General features: G+C 40.6%; 1 long non-coding RNA gene across 1 annotated transcript in view; it reads right to left on the bottom strand.

Moving 5' to 3' along the window:
- LOC140843362 (uncharacterized) overlaps positions 1 to 25,338 on the bottom strand; it is a 107,553-nt gene that overhangs the window by 16,212 nt on the left and 66,003 nt on the right. Inside the window, exon 3 of the long non-coding RNA XR_012121043.1 lies at positions 14,054 to 14,156. This is a non-coding gene — a long non-coding RNA (uncharacterized lncRNA). The remainder of the gene's footprint in view (positions 1 to 14,053; positions 14,157 to 25,338) is intronic.

The following is a 25,338-nucleotide window of genomic DNA, read 5'->3' on the forward strand; positions in this document are numbered from 1 at the left end:
ACTAAATTGTTGCCTTTCATACTGTTATTTCCATTAAAAAGTGGAACTGGTGGTAATAGATAAGAGAACTAAAACACTTTATTAAGTAAAATAAAATCTTCATTTAGATTTTATTTTTAAGTCTCACTTCACTGAGTTCTATATAAATGAGTTACCAAAATTCCAGAGTGTTCAGATTCCTTTATAGTTTTTGCAGTATAACAACCAACATCCAGAACTACAAAGCAATAATTTGGATATGTTTTTCTACTTTTGCAAAAATTCAAATTCCCCTAAATTGACCAGATAAGTTGACACTGTGAGCAGCCTCAGCTCTGCTGCCAGGTACCATCAGATAAAATAACACCCGAAACAAAAGGTGGGGCTCTGGAGTAAGTAAAACAAAAGTATTGCCAAAAATGATAAACACACACCCTCCTTTGAAGATTACTGCCAAGTGTCCATAAATTAATGTGAAAGAAAACTCTCACTAAGGTTTACTACATCTCATAGATCAATAGAACCTTCACTGTTCTATTTCTAAATGTCCAGGATGTCACTTTCAGCCCAACAGTTCCATCTTGAATTTTACATATTAGTGATCTGATTGACTGATACCCAAGTAATGTTTTTTAGGTCACCTGATTATCATCTGATGGTGACTAGGTGGAGAGTGTAAAGTTGAGGCATCTGGCTGTGTACTGGAGACCACAGAAGAGTGGACAAGCTCACAGTGCATCCCTGTGTTCCCCTGTTGGCCTATCCAATATCTTCTTCTTTGTGAAGAGGACAAAGACATCTCTGACTGGTTGTTACCCCTAGATTCTCTAATAGAACTGCCATTGTGGGAAGTTGTCCAGACTAAACTGTGGGATCATCAAACACTAGAAAATCCATGAAAATATTATTTGGCTATATATACACTGCTTCCTGCCAAAAGGAATTTTAGGTGGTTCTGAATCATAGTACCAGAGCACCAGCCCAGTGTGACTGCGAAGTATATTCTTCTTCAGTTAGAATACCAACAATTTAGTAATTCTTCCCCAAGCAGTAATTCATGCTTATGGTAGCAAGCCCTGATTATTGTTCTTTCTGAAACAGATAGACACCTATTGCCTGAGATGTTCAAGAATGACCTGAAATATGACAAGGATTGTGGCTCTGGGTCAAAACAGAGTGCTTGTACCTGAAATCCAAATAATAATCCAGTTCTCCCTTTTAAAAAATACTGTGCATAATAAAGTGAATATTTGATTGTATTAAGCCTCTAAGTTAATTTGATATTAATTTATAAGCTAAAAATTGTTCCAGTGTAAGCCTAGTAGATGCACATCATCACATCTGTAGCAATATTAAGTTTAGACAAAATACCAGGACCAGGGATGAGACACAGAAATAAACATAATAATGTGCTTGGTTCCTTGAAAGGTGAGTATTACCAAGAAAGGAAAGAGGTGTGCAGTGGCGCTGGTGGCTAGAGAAGGGAGAGGGGGTTCGGGACTATGGTTCACACATCCTCCTGAAAGGGCAGTGGCACCTAGGTTCTTAAAAGAGACCAGAAGAGTAATAACTCTTCCCAATTCCTTTTTAATGAGAAAATTCCCTTGAGGTGGACTTGTCTCCATATAAAATGCCCATGCGCTTTTCACTTTGGGGCATTAGAGGGAAACAAAGTAAGAAAAATGATAAAGGCTAGCACATGCAGCTGTTAAAAGAACACTATTCTTTTCCTTTTATTAATGTATTCTTCTGTTTCTTTATGGGGGAAAAGGCTTTCAAATGGTAGCCTGGTGTCAAAATATACCCACTTGGATTTTATTTCACAATACTTAAATTCCACTTACCAGGAGCAAATTGACGATTGGAACCCCACAGATCTATTATCTCCGGTGGAGATAGAAAAAAAAAAGTGATCCAGTAAGTCGGGTTCAAGGATGAAGGTTACATAAGCCTATTGCTAAAGGCCTATTTAAATCCTTTTTAGGAAATGACTTTCCCAATTTCATGTAGGAGCACATTTTTCCCTGTTATTAAGACTAGGAGGCAGCAAGCCATTTCTGACTTGAGCATCCTTTTTAAGTACACAAATAGGAAGGTCAGGGCTATCAGAAAAGAAAAGAAGTGTTATAATTTAGTGCACACACTTCATCACTAACTCTCAAAAAGGAAATGTGCCTGGAATTTTTGTTGCCAGTGAGAACAAGCATCATGATCCCTTTTGGGAGTTCCCAGTCCAACCCTCCCAACTGGTGTCCATTTCCACTGTCAAATGGAGCAAGATTTCAGATGACAGAAGCCTCAACTTCTAAGTGCTACCCTAGTGATTATTTTAAATCATGTTTTATATATGGAATAATTTTAGAATTAGTCTGCTATTGAGATGATAATGACAATCTTTGAACTCAAATGTGTAGCTGGCCTTATTCAACCAAACTTCAAACCTAAGGATTATTCTTGTTAAAAGGAAAAGGAAATCCACTGGGTCCCACTAAATTTACTCAAAGTGTATGGTGAGGTACTACTTGACTTTAAACTAGATACATGTAATGTGTGTGGGTTACAGATTTTTATGAGCCAACCATTGTTAGAATAGATAAACATAGTGAAAATGCCAATTTAACTTACTTGAATTATCTTTGTGAAATCAAAATATATGTATTTTGAGTGCTGGTGTACATTTGATATTTATTTGCAAGGTTGAATGAACATAAATATAGTCCTTAGTTTTTTATGGGTGCTTACAATCTAAGAGTTTTTACATTAAATGGTGTTTGGTGGCTCTAAGCTTTTCCATATAGCAATAGAATGACTGAAAAAGTAACATTACATCTGTGTTTCATTTATCCCCGAATTTCAAAATCTAACAGCTCTCATAAATACTGTAAGTTACATAATTTAAATAATAATGATGATGATGATGATGATAATGTCAGCAATTTTTTTTTTGCCTTTGACCTTCAGGTTTTGTGTTTGTGATACTCCAATGAAAGTTACAGAACTGCACTGAGCCATGCTCTAAATGAATTTGTCTGAAACAGAAGGAAAGTATATGCTGTAGTAAGATACTGCAAACACATTTATAGTTTGTGCAGCTATTACTACAGTGCAAGCCCATGAGAGTCACATCTTTCTCTCTCTGCTCAGTATTGTGTCCCTATCACTGGGACAGTGCTGGGTACATGGGGGGCACTTGGTCTTGGATGAAGGAATGTAAGTAGGGCATGAGCAATGGAAAATGAAAACTTTGTCCTCATCTAAAAAACAGAAATTGCCACTAGTCACAAAATAAACAGGAGAGTTTAAATTGCATACATTTTAAATATTTTGACTCACTTATAGGCTAGCCTGAGCTAGGAAAGTATTGATCACACAGAGCCTTGTATCTGACTCTACAGGCTGTGAGAATAGTTGAAACATTACATGGGAAAACAACCATTAATATAGCCCATTTTACAGATGAGAAATCTGATTTACTTTAGTTTTTGCAGAGTTAACTGGCAGACAGGGAATTCACCTCTTTCTCTCTGAACTCACAGCTGTGAGCCTTATCACTATTCTAGCTCAAAAACATTTACACCAAGGTCAGGAGCAAAATACAAGGTATGGCAATTTAAACAGTGCTGCCCGTGTTACCTTCTCACTAACACAAAGACCAAACAAAGATGATGACTAATGAATGGGAGAGAACACAGAATTAGGGAATGTACAGTTTTTAACAAATTGATTGTGACAGTGAGATCCATCACTCCAGCATAACTATTTCTAATATGTAAAAGAAATACTTGATATCAAACTTTCTCCACCCCAATGCTTCTCTTGGGATCCTGTCATAAAGCAGATTCTGATTCTGGTTTGAGGCTGGGCCCAACATTCAGCATTTCTAACAGCTGGCCGATCTACCACCTGTTCGAAATACCAGGTAAGAACTGCATCTCTCTGCCCTGTCAAATGAAGCAAGACTTTTTCAGGTTTCCCCAGCTTGAAGCAGGTATGGTTATAGCCGGTTGTACCAGAAATCAAAGCAACCACAACAAGCTTAACGTGAGATTTTCGAGATCAGAGTTGGGGTTTAGGTGGAGTAATAATTACATAAATACTCTCTAACACCTCCCTTTTGATTTCCTTGTTGAACCTGGTATATTCTCTCAATTCTCACCACTTATAAAACAACACTATAAACTTCACAGTAATGAGTTCAGTACAGTATAATGGTAGCATGTGCTAAGATATTGGATTTGTGGTTACCAGAGGCAGGGGATGCAAGAAGTGGATGAAGGGGATCAAATGGTACAGATTTCCAGTTGTCCTGCCAATGGGTTTCAGCCCCGGGCAAGTACGCTATGGATTCAGTGTGACCAAAGAAATTGACAGCAACACGTTCTTGGGGTGAAAGGGTTATACCCAACTTTAATTCCAGGTGGCAGTTCAGCCATTAAAATCCCATTCACTCAGAGTGAGTCTGCATGCAACAAGCCAGTTTCTGCCTCTGGGCCCCTCTGTCCTCACAGGCATCCTCTGGGCTTCTCTGCCTGCACAGCCATCCCACACAACCATCCTCTGGGCCTCTCTGCACAGTCGTCCTGCACAGCCATCCTCTGCGCCTCTGTCCTCAGCGCTGCCACCACTCCAGCCTCTGCTCTGCTCTCCTGCAGCCTTGCAGCCCTGCCACTGTGTCACGCCCAGAGCACTGGGAGGACTCTTTATATAGAGTCAACAGCCATGCATTGCCCACAGGTGTGCAGTGAGCTAGTCAACCAGGACCACGTGAGAATCCTGGCCACAGGAATTCTCATTTATCCACACTCCACCCCTCCAGGATTCTCTCCTCTCAATCTATGTGCCCTTAGTCCTCTGCAATGGTTCCTGTGCAAGGAAGTTCAAACATTGTTCTCCAGCCTCTCCAGCAAAAAGTCTTGCACACACACAGACTGGACTCATGGCTCTGTCTCTGACCTCTGCCTCTTTAGTCTTAATGGCTTGAACTTCTGCACTAGTTTCAGTTGTTGCCATAGCTCCAGTAAGATCCTATTTGGCTTCCCGTCTAATTTCCTTCCATCTACTCCTGCTGTATTAAATCAACCCACATCTGGGTCTTCGTAACCTTCATGGGGCCCCTTAAATTCTTCTTGTGAGTCACCTTGCATTTTATAATCACTCCTCAAGGCGGGCTGCACTGTCAGGGAAGACAGCTTTCCCATCTCTGATCCCGACAGAACAATTCCATCCACCCCTAAGTCCCATAGCCACCAGCTCAGCCTGAGTATAGGGGCAGACCATAGAGTGCTCTACGACCTGGGGATGGGGCTGCCCCTTTCCTTGGGGAACTTTCAGCTGCTGGGTCTTTATTTTCTTTACAACCACTGGGCATGCTTTCAATACAGGAGGGACCAGTGCCTCTGGCACCACCCCTTCGTCGTTCCCCAGCTCTTCCATTTCTGGGGCTGATGGCACCTTTCTCTCCACTCCCCCTAGTGCTTCCTCTGCTACAGTGCCTGGCAACAATGCCAGCTCAGCCTTCAGAAGCTCTCGTACCTTCACCTCAATGCTTCGCAGCTGATGTTCTTGTGCCACCTCTGCATGTGCTTCCCTCAGGAGTTCGTCTTTTTCCTTGATGGCTTCTTCCTCCTTTAGAACACCTGGCAATGCTGCTGTCTAGTTCTGTAAAGAATTGTTTACCTCTGCAATGGCACCTTGCTCCTGGCGTTCTCGTGCCACCTCCTCTCGCATCAATGCCATCTCCTTCCTCAGGGAATCCACAGAAGTTTGCAGCCCACGTTCTCATGCCACCATTTCTTGGGTCTCTTCTGTAGACCTTTTTAATACTGTGAGAAGCAGCCAACCCATGGTCTCCACTGCCTCACAGGCACTCTGTTTCTCAAAGGATCTACTTACTATACCAAGGGCCACCCCTACTGCCTCAAGTGTCACCTCCACTTGCCTCTAGTCCTGGGGTGGGGCCCAGTCTTCTAGGAAGCAAGCCACCTCAGACCATATACCCGTTGGGAGACAATCCACTGTTTCCCCATTCACAGGGGCAGCCCGCTGAAGCACCCCTCCCATAAGAGCAGCCTGTCTTTTTCCTTGGTCAACAGTGAACCCTGCCGACTTTCGCCAATTGTCTTGCCAATGGGTTTCAGCCCTGGGCAAGTACATTATGGATTCAATGTGACAAAATAAATTGACAGCAAAACTTTCTTGGGGTGAAAGGGTTATACCAACTTTATTTCCAGGTGGCAGGTCAGTCACTAAAATCCCGTTCACTCAGGGAGAGTCTGCTTGCAGCAAGCTGGTCTCTGCCTCTGGGCCTCTCTGTCTGCACAGCCATCCTCCGGGCCTCTCTGCCTGAACAGCTATCTCACACAGTCATTCTCTGGGCCTCTCTGCACAGTCATCCCACACAGCCATCCTCTGGGCCTCTGTCCTCGGCTCTGCCACCACTCCAGCCTCTGCTCTGCTCTCCTGCAGCTTTGCAGCCCTGCCACCGTGTCGTGCCCAGAGCACTGGGTGGAGCTCTTTATATAGAGTCAACAGCCATGTACTGCCCACAGGTGTGCAGTGAGGTAGTCAACCAGGGCCAGGTGAGAATCCTGGTCACAGGAACTCTCATTTTATCCACACCAGTTATAAGAAAATAAGTACTAAGGATGTAATGTACAACATGAAGAAATAGTTAACACTGCCATATGATCTATTTGAAAGTAGTTAGGAGAGCAGATATTAAGAGTTCTCATCACAAGAGAAAAAATGTTTTCTTTTTTTTTGGTATCTGTATGAGATGATTAATGTTAACTAAAATTATTGGAGTAATCATCTCATGGTATATGTAAGTCAACTCATTATGCTATACACCTTAAACTTATACAGAGATATGTGTCAATCATAGCTCAATAAAATTAGGAGGGGGGAAGAATCATGATTTTTCTATGTCATTTAGAGTATTACAAGGTTTAAACTGTGCTTTTTATCTGCTGTGTGATTCCCTACCTGCCCATTTTAAAGATAGTAATGATGTTATAGTTATATTACTATCTTCCCTGTTTTTTAAGCTAATATTTATTAAAGGCATAAAATGTATGGATAGTATACTAAGTATTTAAATGAATTATTTCCTTTCCCTTCATAATTACTCAATAAGCACTGCTATTATATCCATTTTAAAGATGAGAAAACTGAGGTTCAAAGAGAAGGTGAGCTTTCCCAAGGTAACATAGCTGGAAAGTGAGAAAGTCAGGGTTCTCTGAGATCTGCCTGAGCCCAAGCTCTTACCCACCATGCCCTGATAGTTTCTTCTCTGAAAAAAAAAGGAGTACATTTTATTTTTAACACTTTAAAGAGCAAGTTTGAGAGTACTTTTTATAAGCCATTTTCAAGCCAAGAAGGCATTTCTGGCTGACTGTAGGATGTGATGCTACCCATCCTGGACAGGATCACCAACAATCTCAAGTGTACCTGATTTGAATGTACATGGTGCTGAATTCTGGCAGTGTACATGTTTGTTCCTGTGGGAATCCTTTCACACTGTGCATCTATCAGCTACAAATTTAAAATGTAGCTGCAGCCACCATAAGTAGTGTTCTCCTAGTGCCAACCATCCCCACTTGGACTGTGTCTGTACAATGACAAGTATATAAGTACATAGGTTGTTACTGTTTTTCTACATCAAGCAAATAGAACTCAGAATGAGTTATGGAAGCTCTCACTTTTCATCAGGATTGTTAGTTATATGAAGACATAGGCTTCTGGAAAGAGGTGGAATGGGGAGGTGAATATTCAAGGATAAAGACATCCAAGTGGCATGAACATTCCCGAAATGCCAGCAGTGTGTAGAAGCCCAAAGTGGTTCAGCAGTGAGCAGCAAATGGGCGTCTCAGCACCAGGGGCACAGTATCAGGGGAGGCCAATGAACGTAAAGCTGAATGTGGTTGACATCAGGGACAGACGCTGACAGGACCTCAGGGAAAGGGTTAGGGAACTTGCCGTCCAGAGGAATGGTGAGAATTTTTGGTTCTGAAGGGCCTATTTATTGAAGTTCAAGACAAGGACCTGGTTTTTCTTTCTTTAATCAACATTTAGAATCAAGTAAAGACTCTAACTAAGAGAGAAGCCCATAACACATGAGCTTTCAAGCCATAGACTAGATTTTCCTGTATTTTTTGCAGCTTGGAATAGAATGAATCCTCTAGTCAGGCATGTTTCTGACTCTGTGGGAATCTGCTATGACAATTTAATGAATATGGGTTTAGGAAGGCAAGTAGATCACTAAAATTTACCTTCTTTACTTGAACTTCTGATGCTGATTGAAATAAATGTGCTCCTTTGTGACAACTAATTAAGTGATATATTTTAAGAAACTGAGCAACTGGAGATGGCTCTGAAATACTTAGATGAATATTTAAGTGAATGTTACATAGTACCTTATTTCACAGGTTAGGGTGACTCATAGTCATGTGAGCCCAGGATGGTAAAAGCTGCTATTTATTCTAAAATAGCTAGTTTCCCTTCTTCCCAGCCACATGCTGTACAGAATAAAGACTACAGCTCTCACTTTCCTTTACACATAGGCACAGCCCTGTGACTAAGTTATGGCCAGTGGGATGTGAGCAGAGTGTTGTAGGAAGCACCAGCAAGGTCCTTCAATGGTGGGAACATGCCCTTCTCCCTTTCCTCATTCCCAATGTCTGGCTTGATTTGAGAAATGGAGACCAGGATGGACAAGCACCAAAATAGAAGACTGGATCATTGAGCACTTCAAGAAGCAGAGCTACCTGCCATTAGAGACATGGAATGTCTATGCCCAGGCACTAATGGGAGAGAGAAATGAACTTTCTGGATTAAAGTGCTGCCATTGGGTTTTACTGAGAGTCACAATCAAACCCATATCTAAGTAATTCACTGTGCCATCATCTTTGCAAATGTCACATCAAGGCAAAGTGGTCACAGTGGCTATCAATGTAGGAAGTGATGGGATGAGAATACATCTTTGAGAAGTCAGCTCTCAGATCATGCGTTTCAGCCATTTGGCATTCCACTTAATGCAGTATATGAGTTGAACACTGACATTAGCGTTCCCCAGAATAAAGCAGGTTTACTTCCATCCTGTTTCTTTGAGAAATTTTCACAGTCACCAAATTTGCTTACACAGACATAAGATAGACACTGAACAACTTTTATACTACTATTACTTAGTACAAAAGTTTTGTTAAGGTAATGGAACTGAAGGGAAAAATGTAACTAGGGAATCAGAAAACTCTCCCACTGACAAACAAAAGTGTTAGTGAACCATAAGAGGAGAAAGGCTTATACTAATCTTTTCATGACAGACACAGTGGTAAAGGTCTCTTTATCAGTATCTGGATGAGTGATTCTCTGGAAAATATGTGAAAAGAGGAAAATTAATAATTGACACCACCACCCTTCTGGATGGGCTTCTCATAATATTTTCTAGCATGCCCACTGTTCACAGCCTTATTGTTCCTATGATGTCCCCTACACAGATACACACACACACCCCTACGATATGATTCCATTCTCCAGACTTTTCTTCTCATCTCATGAAATAACAGGAGTTGATCCTTATCTGGTCTTTATATATACTAGCTCATTCAACCCTATGCAGTATGTGACTGTGAGGCACCCTTATTACTCCCATTTTAAAGATGAGAGTTTGAGTCATTGAGCAAGTGGAGCTAAAATCCAAACGCAGGCCCAAAGTGAGTTTATTCTACAATACATCCCATTCCCTCAGGAGTATCTGTGAAATAAATACGGTTGACATTATTTATCAGATAATTACATCTTCCACAAAACACAACTCCTTAGACTCACTAAAATGTGTCTTCTCAAGAAGAATCAGCAATACAGAACGAATTAGCCTATTAGAAGAGTATTTTGGGAAGGGGGCCTTATTATGCTTCTCAAATGACACTCTTTAGATACTCAACCAGTACAAGCTGGTGTCCATCAGAATCCTATGTGCATGTGCTTGAGCATACAATAAGAACATTAGAAAGTACATAAATTTTGCAATTTTTAAATGAGATTAGTAAGAGTAAGCCCTCTGTCATTCCTGACTCCAATAAATTCAAATTTTTTAAATGGTTCGCTTTCCCTCTTATGAGGCCCAAGTCCTTGATCTAAGAAAACTGCTGGAATTTTATTATTTTCAGCTTAGTATTGAGCTGCTATTCTTCAATATCACTTATATTTCATTGTTATCTTCACTCTGCCATTGATTTTTTTTCCCTCTGTGCTGCTAGCCTTTTGAATCTGGCAAACACAGACATTAAAAAGATTTTTTATCTATTATGATCATGACATACTCTATATTTTTGAGTTCTGATGCTGAGTTTTTCAGTAAAGACACTACTCCTTATAAAGCAGTACATTTATAAAAATAACTGATATTTTGCACTCCTCACAGAATGGGTTTTTTGTCCCTGTCTGCAGAGGAAGAAAGTGATGCTCAGAGAGATATCATGCATAGGATCAACCAGTGGGTGAGAGCAGGAACCAGAACTCATCCAGATTACCTCACTGCAAGCTTTGTGCTTTTCCATAACACTGGCAGGTCATGTCTTTACCAAATTTAAGGGGTCGGTGTTCGTAGGAATAAGAAATCCATGAATGATATCTTTGAGGTCACAAAGTCAATGAAAATCTTGATTAAGTTTATAAAAACTCACTAAAAATCCAATGTTTCCATAAACATATTCATTTACATCTTTGACCAGTACATGTGATACGGTGTCTGTTGCCTACTCTTCTATTGCAAACTGAGAAACTGACTCCCAATACCTAGTGAGAGACAGCGGCCATATTGTGCACAGGGATTCCACTCCTGAACCCTGTACATGGACCAGACCAAGGCACTTGCCTAAAAGGCAGCCAGTCCCTGACCTGCCAGACCCTGATACCATGTGGCCCAGCTGAAAAAAGTGAACTGAACCAAAGAGACTCCACTCTTGAGAATGTGGGACTAGACAGCAGGATCAGAGCTCTTTTGCAGAAAGTCAGGACAACCACGATTGTCCACAGGCAACTGAAATTATGAGGTAATGAAAATTAAATGTATATATAACAAGGGCACCATTTATATGTTACTTACTATGTGTTTCATTTTTAAAATGCATTTACCCTGCAAAGCAATTACTGTTATTAACAACTCCCCCCCACCATCTCACTTTACTGATGAGAATTATTGAGGCACAAAGGAATTTAGAAATTTGTCACATAGCCAGGAAGTGGAAGCAAGATTGAAGTCCAGGCCATGTGGCTTTGCTGCCGAAATAAAGGCAGCTTAGTGTACACACACAGAGAAGATACTGAATGGCAACACACATGCAAAGAGAAACAGAAAATGCAAGAGAGAAGACTTAGATAGAACAGGCAGAGAAAGTATGATACACAGGAGGCCTCTGGCCACACGGCCTGGGTTTCAATTTTGCTTCCACTTCTTGGCTGTGTGACAAGTTTCTAAATTCCTTTGTGCCTCAAGCTGCATATCAAGCAATCATATCCCTGCCTTCCTTGATATCCCTGCTTATGTGTTATTCCTTCAGGAAGTTTTCATGATTTATAATCAACAGTTTTAAGTTTATTCAACACCAATTTTGAGCTTACGTCAACACCAATCAATGTCATACTCTCACTGTACCCTTGAAATTGTAAATATTTCTTCTGTGTGCATATTTTTTTACCTTCTCTTCCATACTGGGTCATAAAGCTTGAACCAGGGTGGATGGAATACTTATTGCCTCAGTGGAGAGGAGGAAAAAGCTAGGAGGGTTGGGTAATGAAACCAGCCGATGCACTATGGTTCTGGATCCGGCAGCTGTCGTGTGCCTGTTTCACCAGGTGACTTCCTGACCATCCCTAGAAGAGGTACTCGGCCCCTTGCTGGCCCAGTTCTAAGTATGGCATAGGGAATTATTCCTGGAAGCTCAACCTAGATTCTTTTCCCAAAGTCTATAAGTCTTTTAATACTTTATCATAAATCTTTTTCAATTATACTCTATGGTTCTGTTCTCTGACTGAACTATGGTGGATATATGAATCAAAAATCTTCAAAATGTTCATATTATTGTTCCAATCATTCCACTTCTGGAACTCCAGCTTATGGAAATATTACCCAAGTATAAAATTTACATGTAATTGCATTTATTATGTAATAAAAATGTGTAACTAATCATCTACAATGAGGACTAATTAAGTAAATTATGGAGTGTCCTTTAGGTAGGGAGGGAAATGCTGCTAATAATAATAATATGAGCTCTGCTCTCCTGTCTCTAGGACTTGGCTCATACTCTGTGCTTTTCAGAAGACATCATCCTTGGACACCCACTATTATGGTTTCCTCTCCTTTCCTCTAATTACTCTGGTTCCTATTCATCCTTCAAATATTTATTGAATGCCAACATGTGCCAGGCACCCATCTAGACACTGTACATACAGGAACAAACAAAACAGACAAAAATCCATGAACTCATGAAGCTCAAGTTCTAATGGAGAAACAGTCAACAAAAAACTAAAGTAAAACATACAGTCTATCATGTAAAGATAAGGGAGGGGGAAAACAAAGCAGTAAAGGGACTGGAAATGAGCAGGTGTGATGGCTGCTACCTTGAGCACATGGGTCAGGGAGACCCTTCCAGAGCAGGAGCCATCTGAGCAAAAACCTGAAGGCGTCAGGAACCCAAGTAAATGGGTGTGTGAAGGAGAATGCTCTAGGCAAAAACTGGCAAGAGGAGAGAAGCTAGGACAGGAGGATTCCTAGGACACCCAGGGAAGGCTAAGAGAACTCAGGAAGTTTCTGGGGACTAGACTTCATAAGGCCCTTCAGGCAACAGACGGAGTGCCCTGAATCTTACAGCTCATATGTGAAAGAAACATGATATTACCAATAATTAGATAAGAAAAAGTGAAGTAAGGTTTCCTAAACTTTCAGAAATTAAAACAAAAAAATTTTTTGTATTACTCCCACTTGAGAAAAGACTGTATTACTTTCCTATTTTTTCTCAAGACAGTGATATTACAAATTCATTGTCTATTTAAGAGGTGATCAGAATGTAGAGCCAAAAGTGTGAAAAATATTACATAGAATATAAGACATATTACAGAGGAGTCAGGGCAACATGACCTTAAGCCATCTTACAATAGCTGTATCACTGTCAGCATGGCCAATACTTCTTGTCAGCAAGACATTTATGTATTATCTCAATGTGTGCATATGCTCTTCACTAATTAGAATGTATCAAATACTGAGTCATTTTATGACTTCTATTAGAAATGTTCCCTTTCTTCTTAAGAGAGAATATATAAGAATCTTTCTACAATTTACTTCTTAATGTCAAAACAATTTCTATACATGTTATCACATTTTCCTTCTCATGTCTTTCACATTCTATTATCTTTATCTTGATTTTCTCTCACTTCTGTAATAAATACACACTGATGTTCCAGGAAGCTAAGCTTAGGGAAAGTAAAACTGAGGAAGGAGGTGTGTGGACTGCGGTCACACTGGCAGGTGCTGGAGGGCTCTCGAGGGAATGAGCTGAGGACTACGATGACCTCACTGTAGGTATCACCTCTTTTAAGGAACCGTGTGTGCATCCCCAGAACTGGGTTTGGCAGTTATTCCTCCACAGCCACAGTTCCTGCCACAGCTAACCCACACTGCACCACACTGAAAGTGCCTTTCCACTGACAAGACACTTTGTGGATAATTAGCTCTTTGAAGGCAGGTCTTATCTCTTTTGTTTACTATTGTACCCCAGTAAATATACAGTCAGCACTCATTAAATATGCTCATTCCATGAATAGATGAATGATGTTTTGAAGATATTCTATTAAATTGGGGAATGACTCTGGTATAATGATAAAGGAGTAGACTTCAAAATGTTACTGCATTGTCTAATGATTACTGTGGAAGCTGAGTGATGGGTCCATAGAAGTTTAGCCTTCTCTCCACTTTTGTGTATATTGGAAACCTTCAATAATAAAAAGCTTAAAGATATTATGCAAAATTTAATACCAACTATGTTAAGAACACTCTACATGAGGAAAATATAGATAATACCTTGCAAGTTATTAAAGATGGTTCGAGTATTCTTCCTGAGGTTGGTCAAATTCTATGATGACCCAGGTCCATTTATTACCCTCTTTCCTTGAGTTGGCTGGACCTGTGAATATGATGACATACCATACCTGTGATTAATTCCATTATGTGGTGAGGAGGAAGGGATTTTGTAGTGGTAATTGAAGTTCCAAATTAGCTGACTTTGAGTTAATCAAAAGAGAGATGATCCTGGATGGGTTTGGCTTGGTCAGGGAAGCTCTTTGAAAGAGGGCCTACACCTTCCCTGAAAGGAGAGACTCCCAGGGCCTGAAGAAGCCAGCCATCCTGAGCTGACAGCTGCAGGAAATGGACTCTGCCAACAACCACTTGAGCTTGGAATTGGATCCTGAGCCTCAGATGAGACAGAGCCCCAGTCAACAACCTCTGTGCAGAGGATAACCAGTTAAGATATGCCCTGACCCATAGAAACTATGAAATAATAAAAGATGTTTTAAGTTCCTAAACCTGTGGTAATCTGTTATGCAGCCACAGGAAATTAACACACGTCCTTCCATTTTTCTAAATTTTCCAGAATTTCTGTAATAAATGTTTTTTTATAAAAAAAAATGAACTTAATAGATCAAAAAATTTTTAATTAATATAGGTAGTTCAACAAAACCATATTTTGCAGAGCAGTGAACTGATATCTTTTTTCTTAATGTTGTTAACAAAGTACTAAATAGGAAGAAATCTTCTCTTTGTCCTTCAATGCTTGGGATCAAATCCAAAGTTACCCAATTCATGGACAAAAGCTAATAAACTGTGTAATCAAATGGGGTGGGTGCTAAAGACAAATGTGCTGAAAAAGAAAACTTTGCATAAATCCTTCTTCTCTTGCTATACTAAGCTTCCTGAAACGATCCTGAACAAATATATTTTTATTTTACTTTGGACACCAACACCCAGAAGGCTACTCCAGATTAATGATCATGAAACTAAGTAGAAAGGGAAGCCATTCATGAAACAAACAATATAGCAATCAATCAAGCTTAAGGCTGGCATTATTCAAATACTGCAGAGTACTTGATGCTCTAGCACCACTCCATGAGACCTGTTGAGCTACTAAGCACTTTAAAATTAATATCAAAATTATCAGTGCAAAGGTTCATTACATCAGTTAGGATGAGGACAAAGATATAATGTGCTATTAACTGATCTCCCACAATAAGCTGGATTTTCTATGTTGCATGCTTAGCTTAATTCCTAATATCAATACACAAACATTTCTTTCTCCAACACCCATCTGTCTTGTGCATCTGCCACACATGTAAGTTAAATGGAGATCAGAGAGGGAATCGTCACCCATGAATCTTTTAAGTCCCTGCTGGTAAACTTTGATTTCTTCCACTATGTAAAATTGTTTTATTGTTATTATTTTACTCACCTGATGTTATGAATTATTGAGGAAATCATTGTTTACATTGTTTGCTAAATTTAATGTTTAAATTAGTCATTGCAAGAGGTCCAGGACCCCCAAGTCAGTCCCCATCCCTTTGATTCTAATCCCAGTTGGCCCTGTGAGAAATGAAGCAATCTCCACCCCTTAACCCCATCCCTGATTTATTTTTTCCACAGCACTAATCACTATCTGAAGTACCATATACTTCATTTATTAATTTTTCTTCTCTCTCTACAATTTTCACTCCACTAAGGCAGAGCATTTTATTTGTTTTGTTCACTAACAAGTTACCAATGCACAGTGTCTGACATAGTAAGCAATCTATAAAAATTGCTTGAATGAATGAACGGTGTTTTAAATACCAGTAAGAAGGAGAATTCCAGGGGCTTCCACTAGGCTCTTTGTATCATGATAACGCTACTGCATGAGTCAGGAAGTCAACAAAGGGATTGTGTGGTTGCTGAGCATCTTCATTCCAATCAAGTAAGGAACTGAGTAAAGTAACAAAGATGAGCCCAGGTTCCCCTAAGGTAGATTCAGTTCCAAGCCGCACTTACTACCTGAGCCTCGTAAGTCGGTGAGTCACAGTGGGGTTCTGGATATGCAGGAACCGTGTTAGCTCAGAGCCACTGTTGCCCTCCACCTGAAGGTGTAAGCATTTCCCTTTCCCAGTGCACAGTCATCTCAAGATCTCAAAGTCCCTTGGCAGAAGGCTAGAAGAAATGAGTACCAAGCTTCTGTTCTAGGGTCTGAAATTTAAGTCTGGAACTTGGGTAAAAGGCTAAGACTTTCTTATGCAGTAGTTCAAATTGGGCCTCTGATTGCCATATCTAGAGTTTTTTTGGGTTGGGCTGGGGCAGCTGTTGTCTTACAAATCAAATATTCTCCATACATACAGTTTGTTTCTAGAACACTCATGACTGGGTAGTGAATACCGAAGATCTCTGGGGGTTGGACCACTTTGATTACCACTGACTCACCTCTTTCTCCACGCCAACCACAAAACCCTAATTGCTTCCAGTGTTTACATGCTGCTGCCTGGCTTCTGGCACTCTGGGATCTAACATCCCAGTGAAGTCAGAGAGCTCATCAACTGGGTCTCCTCTCACTAGATTCTAGGTCCACAAAGAATGGCCTTTGTAGAGATTTTCTGGAAGGAAGAGACTCTCCTCACCAATGTATTTCTCAATGGCTTAGTGAGACCTTGGCGCCACAGTCAGGAGTTAAGACAATGGATTATATGCGAGAAACACACTGTCAATTCCCTACATCTCTAAGTCTTTAAAATTTCTTCCTCTGTGTTACACAAGAAATGTCTTGCCCATTGTTGAGTGCAAGTCACATCAGTAGGATACAAGAAGTGACTAAAACAACTTCCAATTGAATACAGAATCATATCTAGGTGCATGTACATATACTGACCACTTCTGCTTGATGTAAATTGCATTTCTCCATCCTTGGTCAACATCCTCAGAATTCATTCCCACTTGTATCAGACAAAGTTTTACAAACGTAAGTTAATAAAATATTGCAATTCTTTTGGGTTACCTTTGTGATAGGCCCTGGGGCATGCTGACTCTGGGGGTGGGATATGGGGGCACAGTGTAGTTTGAGGGCTTGAACACTGGAACCCAACTCCACTCACATGTCTCCACCCTATGTTGAGACCTCTACATTGCATCCTGTTAGTCAAAGTTGAAATTTCCACATAAGAAACTAGGGGAGGGTGAATGTGTATATCAATGATACCTTAATAAAAAATAAAAGAGAGAGACTAGGGAAGGTTATTAATTGCTGTAAGCAACTTGGAGGATAAATCTTTCAGTGGGTTCCAATTGCTCATCCTTGTGGCTAAAAGATTACTCATTCTTTTAGTACTATCTTAGAAGTGACCGGTTTTCCCTTGGCACCTTGAGCTCAGAGCTAAGGACTTCGAATTTATCATTTTCTGCAACTACGCTGTCCGCAGTTCTACCCCACAGTCTTCGAATTCTTCACATCCTTCAACTGCCCGCAGGCAACAATCACTCTGTCTCACAAGCCCAGTCTTCATTGGGACTGTCACTCAAGGGGACAATGGTTTTTTCACTAATTTCAATGGCTGTTCAGGCCCATTTTCTTAACATCAACTTCATTTTCCACTTTCCCTTTCCCCCTCTCAGGACACGTAATAAATTCCAGTTTCCCTTCTATATTCACGAAGACCTATTGGCTGCATCCGCTACTGATACAACTTTCAGTAACAGGGTTTTTGGATGCAAATTTAAAAAACCAATTCTGGCTAATTGCAGCTGAAATGGAAATCATTTAGAGGGGCAAGATAGCTCACATACTCTTTGAAAGGGCGAGAGAAGCAAATTAGGATTTTACAGCTAGAAACAGTTCTCAGAAGCAGCCACAGGGTTTGTCAGGTAAAGACGACCCACAGATCCTGCTGGATACAGACGCAGCAGCACATTCAAGCAGCCTCAGTGACCCACCCCTAGATGCTGCCGCTGGAGCCACTGCCACTGGGCCCTTCAGGAAGCCAGGGTGGTTGCGGTTGCTCTTCCCAACTCCACATACTGTCCAAATGCATTCTGGGTGGACCCTACCTCTTGGTGTCACTAGTTACTGATGCTTAGTCTGGAGAGCAGGTGCATCTGACTGGCTGAGCCTAGGCCCATGCCGTAACTACAGGGAGTCTAACAATTAGATAATTCACTCATCCTTCCCTGAGCATATGATATGTGTGCCAATGTTTCATATGGCACCCCCAGATAAATAAACAAAAGAAATCCTTCCCCATCATTCCACTGGCCTCCCTAACCCCTGCTGTTTCTCTGGTCCTGCCAGTCACAACGGCCTCCCTCCCCCTGCATACATGGTGCATACCTTGTCTATGTCCTGCATTAGATTTAGACACTGCTTTCAAGTATCTTCTGCTTCTTACTTCTCCTGTCTTCTTTGTGGCCCATATTCATGCTTTCCAGGAGACGATCTCATTGTGTTAGAGAACCACCTACAGTCATCATTTGTTGTTTGGGCTGTCTAGTATCCAAGTCCTGTTAACACTCCAACCTGTTTTGTGGGGGAATCTCCTACTGTGCGTAGATGTAGGGATGGGCCCACCTCCCACACAGTAGCCGATGAGCAGTGCCCTCTCTCCACGCCTAGCCTGGCTATGGAGCATGCATGTCACTTGGCCGAGGCTCATCAGACAAATGTAGGGACAGCTGCAGACCACCCCCATCAATGGAGCGGCAGCCAAGGCAGCAGGGTGAACATGCTGGCTGCTCTTCTGCTGTAACTTTTGCTGTGCTCCCCCATGCAGGGCTCTTCAGAGCAGAGGTTTCTGCCTCTTTCTAAGCCAGGTCCTCCAGGCCCCAGTAGACATGTGAGCTACAGACATCCTACCAGGGACTATCTTGTTGAGGTTAAATTTACCAGAATCATTTTCTATTGCTTGCAAATAGAAACCCAACCAGGACTCAGACACCGTAGAGTTACAGCTCTCATGTCTGAGCTGCCTTTGGCTATGGCCTTTACATCTGTTGCCTTTGGCTACAGTACCTATCTATAATCTAATCCCCTGAGGCCAGGATGGCAGGGCCACATACAAAAACGGAGCAGCAAATTTCTCTGCCAAAGAAGCCACCTGTGGCCTCTGTGTTCATTACGGTGCTGGGAGCCATCACTCGGACTCATGGACTGTAAATCAATACTCTGGCAGAGGCTGTGTCAGGTTTATATGCTGAGATAATTGAGTCAGTGACCAGTGGAAGATTGAAGATACAGGAGAGGGGAGCAACAAGGATTGAGCAGGACTCTGATGTGCGAGTGAGGTGCAAACACTGGTTTTGGAAAATCAAAGTCTCCTTACCTTCCAAACCCATCCTACTCCTGAGATTGCAGAGACAAAAACTTTGCAGAAGGAGTTAGGGTGAATAGAGCCTATTTCTTCTGTGCAGTAAGAGCCAGAAGGGATCACAGGGAGCTAGGAGAGATCTGAAGAAGGGATGGAGACTTGGAAAAGCCACAGTGACAAACTGGAGAGGGGCCCACTGGAAATTGGCAAAAGGACCATTGAGCTGCATTGAGGCAACTGTTTCTATTTGCATTCACTAATAGCAATTACCCACTCCATAGACACTTGTTGAACAAGGACTCAGACAAAAGATAACACAAGCTTTCCTTGCAACTTTCTCAGTATAAAACCAGAGACTTGGCAAAATCTAGCAAGTTGCACAAAACAGAAAAACCTTTAACTTAGCTTCTCAATTTTTGCAATTCTGTATCTTTAGGACTTTTCAGAGTGAGCTCCTTTGCTGGCCCAGACGGCAATAATTATTGGAGTGAAAAAGAGAGTTTGAAACTACAGAAATTTTTTCTTAAGGGATGTGGATTCTGTTTGATTTTGTTCTTTTTGAGATTAAATTGCTCCACTTTGTAGATAAAAGCATATGAGATTTTAGACAAAAGACCTATTTTAGGCCTCTTACAGAAATATTAAGTAGTGATATTCATATTGACAAATTTATTCGAGGTGCTCTTTATTCCTATTGGTAAGAAATGTAACCACCAAAATGAGCCTTGCTGAAATGAAACAGATAACAGAAAGCTCATCTCTTTCAGTCTGGCAAGAATACCACAGCTTGGGTGTGGTCATGCTGGGGATTCAGCACACTGAATTCAATCTTAAAATGCCCTGCTTGCTCATTCTGGTAACCAACTGAACTGATAAACAAATTGGAGAGTCCATTTTAGATTGTTAGTTCAATTCATGAAGTAACGATGTGCTTCTGACATGTTGTAAGAACATGAACAATTGCTCTGCGTCAGTTGGCGTGTCCTGAAAGAAGGTAGCAGCTGGACCAAATTCAACATGTGATTTTTGCTTTTGTTACATGTTGAATAAAAATAGTTGGCTGGACAATTACTTATTTAAATTATTTGAAGCTGGTGATTACAAATAAGCATTCTGGCTGATAATTGGAGTGGCAGTGGAAATCATTCAAGAGTATGAAGAGCTTGGATAGGATTCCAGAAGTTGTTTTCCCTTAAATTGAGCAGTGCAGACAAAAGCAGTTTGTTTTTCAAAGAACGAGTATTTTAAATTATTGCAATCATGGATGGAGGCTGCACAGATGTGGGTGAATTTACTTAACACTTCAGAGGTTTGGGGTGTTCAAACTGCAGCAAAGATTAAAATTCATTATTTTTCTCTTGCTCTTACTAAATACAAGAGCATCACATGCTTAAAGGATGGCTCCCAGCACACAGGTTTTCATTTGAGACAGGGTAAAAAAACAAAAAGATAAATTCTCTTTTAAAAACATGAAATGATTCAAAACAACCACTAGAGGACAGTCAAAACACTGGGGATGTAGCCTGGCAAGTCCTGAGATCACAACCTTAAAATGAAAGCTGTTTTATATGATTTTAAAAGCATTTGATTATTCAGCAGAGCAAAGGAAGCAAGAGAAAACAGGGTATCTTTTGATCCCATTAATGTTACTTTAACATTGTTTTTCAAAGAACTAGTATTCTTAAAGGATTTTTATTGTCTCACACTTCCATGACAGCACGATGACAGCGTAAAGTCTGCCCCATGTCTTGGGAACAAGAGTTGTAGGACAGTGATTCAGCACATATGATGTAATGAGATCAGTCCCTCAATACACTCTGATTTAACATTGCTTCCAAAACAGCTAAAGATCAAGGATAAGACCAAAACACAAATTGCTGACATCAACCTTCCACAATATTCACAAGCAGCTGTCTTGGAGGTCATTCACTGTCTATGTGTGTGTTTTTAATATAAGCAATGTCTTTTTAGACCCCGGAGTCAGATTTACTATCTTTTAAAAAAAATTCCCATAGCTCCAATTAACCCGCACTATTTGTGGGAGGTGAAGAAGAAATGACTCACATGACTGCTGAAATACTTTTGAAAATGCAGATAAAATGGTAATAGACATTGAGACACTTGGCTCTCACACTTTAAAAATCTTTCCAAAAAGAGATTTGGGCTAGGAGTGAGAAGGGTATGAACAAGAATTAATTCTAAGCATTATGTTCAGTCCTGGACCTTAAAACTAAAAAGTATTTTAAGGTCTTCAACATAGAATACTTTCCATTTTTCCAGCCTGTAATTTTTCTCTTAGCCATTTTAAAGCAGAAAAATCTATATACTGTGATATCACGTACAGACAGCTTTTCCCAAATCAGCTACTGCTGAATGGGCCAGGAAATGGGACATGACTCTTTAGGGATTCTAAGCATAGTGGCAGAAGTTAGGGCCGACACATTTTGCTTTCCGGAAGCAAGTCTTCTCAGCCAGCTGATATTGATTGAGACTTCTATGAATGCCTCCTTGGCTCCTTGGAGGAAAAGCCGTTGAGCACTTGGAGGTGAAACGTGGGGAAATACCCACACTCTTGTGCATTCAGAGTGAGAGACTAATCCTAACTTGTTGACAGTAAAAGGGAGTAAGTGTGATAGATACTTTGGTCCAAGACAGTTCCTCCAACCACGTGTCTAAAATATAGCTATAATTAATTTATTGAACATAGATTTTTGTCAGTAAACACTTATTTTTCATATGAATGCATAGAAAACCAAATCCTTTAGTCTCACATAAGACATTTTATAGTGGTTCTTCTGACCACATTTTATTCCATCTAATAATCTATGTTACCTTCCATAAAGCAGATTTTCACAGGAGCAGTAGAATCAGGCATGCCTTAAATATGTGACCACGTGGACTGAGTGGGGTCATTCTACATACTGTAAGAGCCAGAGGAATCTGAACAGGTGATTCCTAAGATTCCCGAAGAGGCCTTTGTAAACTACAGTGGTTTTGACAACCAAAGGGTTTTTGTATATCTGGTTATACTACAGGCAAAGAACCTAGCTTCTACTATGTAACTTTCAGGACAGGTTGCAAATAAGTTAATCATATACAAACGGAAAAGTTCATATCCTAAAGTGCCTGCAAGTTTGAGATTTAGGAGGACCGGTTAAAATATCCAGTGGAAAAGAGATCCCTCTGAAGCTTCCCTAGTCTAACCCCTAGAATTACTAATTTTATTTTATGATGGCCTTGTCCATCTTTTAGGAAAGTCCATAGTGAGTGTACATTCCTAAAAAGTAGGGTTGTGTCTCACATAGTACTCAATTGCTCCAGACTGTCTTGCACATTTGTAATTCAATAAATGTTGACCAGATGAATGAGATTGCAAGGTAGAAAGTAAGCAAGGAATGTGATTGACCTAGCACACTTGCCTGGGCGCTTCACTTTTAAGGTAATTTAATTCTCCGTGCCGAGACAAGACATGGTGTGCTTACATACCAAGTATGTTTTTTCCTCCCTTTCTTCTTTCCTTCCTTCTTCCTTACTCTTTTATCTGTTCTTGCATTCTTTTGTAACAACATGTAAGCAGATAAAATGAAAGGGCTTTTCTTATGAAGGAGAAAAATGAGAGAAGCAGGAAGGAGTCAAATATCCAGTAAAACTGGCAAATGTATGGCTAAACTGCCTTCAGTGTACACTGTAACACTACTAATTGTTTGCCAGGAGAAAAATTCAATACATTGGCAAAGTCACAATTCCGGTATATCAAGCATTTTAACCTTCAATATACTTTCCTATGTTTAGCTTCATTTACATAACTCAGTATGTCAAAATGTAATGGTTTCCCAACTATAAGACTCTTTGAGGACTTGGTATATACCCATTAAGATTGTCATTTTTTTCTTAACATTTTAGTTAGAATAATTTGAATAATAGAAAAAAAGACTCTCTCATGGCATCTGTGCCAGAAACTAGTTAGTTGTTCACCAAACAATTTTTCCTTTCTTCCCAAGTACACTGCTGGGCAACATGTCACAGCCACCTTTCCAAATGAATGTAGCTTTGTAACTGGGTGTTAGCCAATGGAATATGAATAAGATGAATGGTATATGAATAGTAATGTTTATGACTTCCTGGACCCACACGCACAATTCTCTTTTTTCCTTGCATTCACTCAGTGGAAAAGTCTAAGGATCAAGAAAAGGATCTAAAACCTACATTGCTATTTGGAAGAAAGCTGCCCAGTAAAGACAGCTAACCAGGCTAGGGCGGTAATATGAGTGAAAAGTAAACTTTTATTTTGGATTTCTAATCCAAATTTTAAACTTTAAAATGTTGAAATTTTTTGTTGCAGCAGTTGGCCTGTCCTAACTAATACACCAATCTGAGAAAATTGATGTTGTTCTAAAGATCTCCACGGACATGAGCTAGGATGGTAAAACTAAGCTGCTGGGAACTGGTGTGAATATAGAGACCTGCTGTTTTCTCCCTCTCTCTGGCACTAGTTCAGGAAGCACCAGACTAAAGGGAGATTGCTGTGCAAGGATACTGTGAATATTCAATTCAAGGAACACTTAGTAAGCAAACGATGTGCCAGAAACCAACTGGAAGGGTCTTCCTTTACTACATGGGAATGGTAAATAGTTCTTATGAAAAGGGTAGAGACCCAGAAAACAACACAGCTTAATAAGACAATTCATTAAAGGGTTGGGTTGGGAGAAACAAACCAGGTATGAAGAAATGGGGAAGAAAGGGAGGAGGGACACCAGAAGGCAGAGGCAGAAAATGGGGGCAGGTAGCAGGGCTTGGAGAGATTCCTTGAAGCACTCCAGAGGGTGTTCAAAGGAACCCTGAGGGCCTGCCCAGGGATGCGAGGAAATGGTAACAAGCACTCTTCTGGGATCTGATACCTTCAGCCCTCTTTTCATCATTCCCAATCTAATCTTCCCTCATAAATCTTATTTTCTAACCATTTAATTAACATTCCACTCTCTTAGCTCTCTTTTAAAAAAGGTAGGCTAATTCCTGGCTTTGTAGAAACAATTACAATTATAGTCCCCTAACCTGGATTCAAGCTAGAAGACTAAGCAGGGAAGCACCTTTCCCAGGCCACACTCCAAAGTTATACTTCGAGGAACACCCAGGTATCTGATCAATGTCTTGAGGGGACTGTCAACCCAAGAAAACAATAGCAATTCCTGGATCTTTTCTGCCGCAGCGAATCAGAGACCATGATGTAGAGCCTTAGGTTTCTATGTAGTACTCCTGGTAAGATTTGAAAAAAGTCCTCCCCTAATTTTTGTGATTCTTTAGAATTGGCTATCACTGAGCAATGTTGAGCAATCTATTTCTCTGAAGGGAACACCCATATTTCTGGGAAATTTTAGGCACATTCCTTCCTAGAAAAGCAAGGAAGGACTAAGTGGCCTTTGGCAGAATTTTAAGACCTAACTGTCTACAAAAGTGACATTCCACAATGATGACATGGCATGGCAGTGAACATTTTGATTTGACATTGCCCACCATCTCCAAAGACTTACAGTGCCTTTGCACATAAATCATTTAGCCCTGAAATATTTAGTTTGGTAATAATCTCACTTGCAGAGCCAGGTAAATTCTTCTGTCCCAAGCTTCATAGAGACTATTGTGGGCCTAGAACAGGTGCTTTGTCCAAGCAATAATTAGACAGAGGCTGGAATCCTAATGTTATCACCTTTGAGTCAAAAGGCCTTGAGCTGACTAGGTAACTCTGCCCTCTGGCACCTTTTGCTGAAATGGAAGTAGGTGACTGGGCCATGTTCCCTTCTGCTTCAATCCTTTGACTCTTCTCGCCCCATCCTATGGGTCGAGACAGGTTCTTTGTTTCTATCCTCACTCTTGGTAGAGGGGTCTTTCAGCATAATACTGAGAACTTGCCTGACTTCTCAATCTGAAGTAAACTTTAAGTTTTCTATCCCATTGCCCTGTTTTTTTTAATTCATAGAATTCATCATTACCTGAAATCATCTTTTA

The sequence above is a fragment of the Manis javanica genome, chromosome 9, assembly GCF_040802235.1.
Source record: "Manis javanica isolate MJ-LG chromosome 9, MJ_LKY, whole genome shotgun sequence".
Classification (NCBI taxonomy): domain Eukaryota; kingdom Metazoa; phylum Chordata; class Mammalia; order Pholidota; family Manidae; genus Manis; species Manis javanica.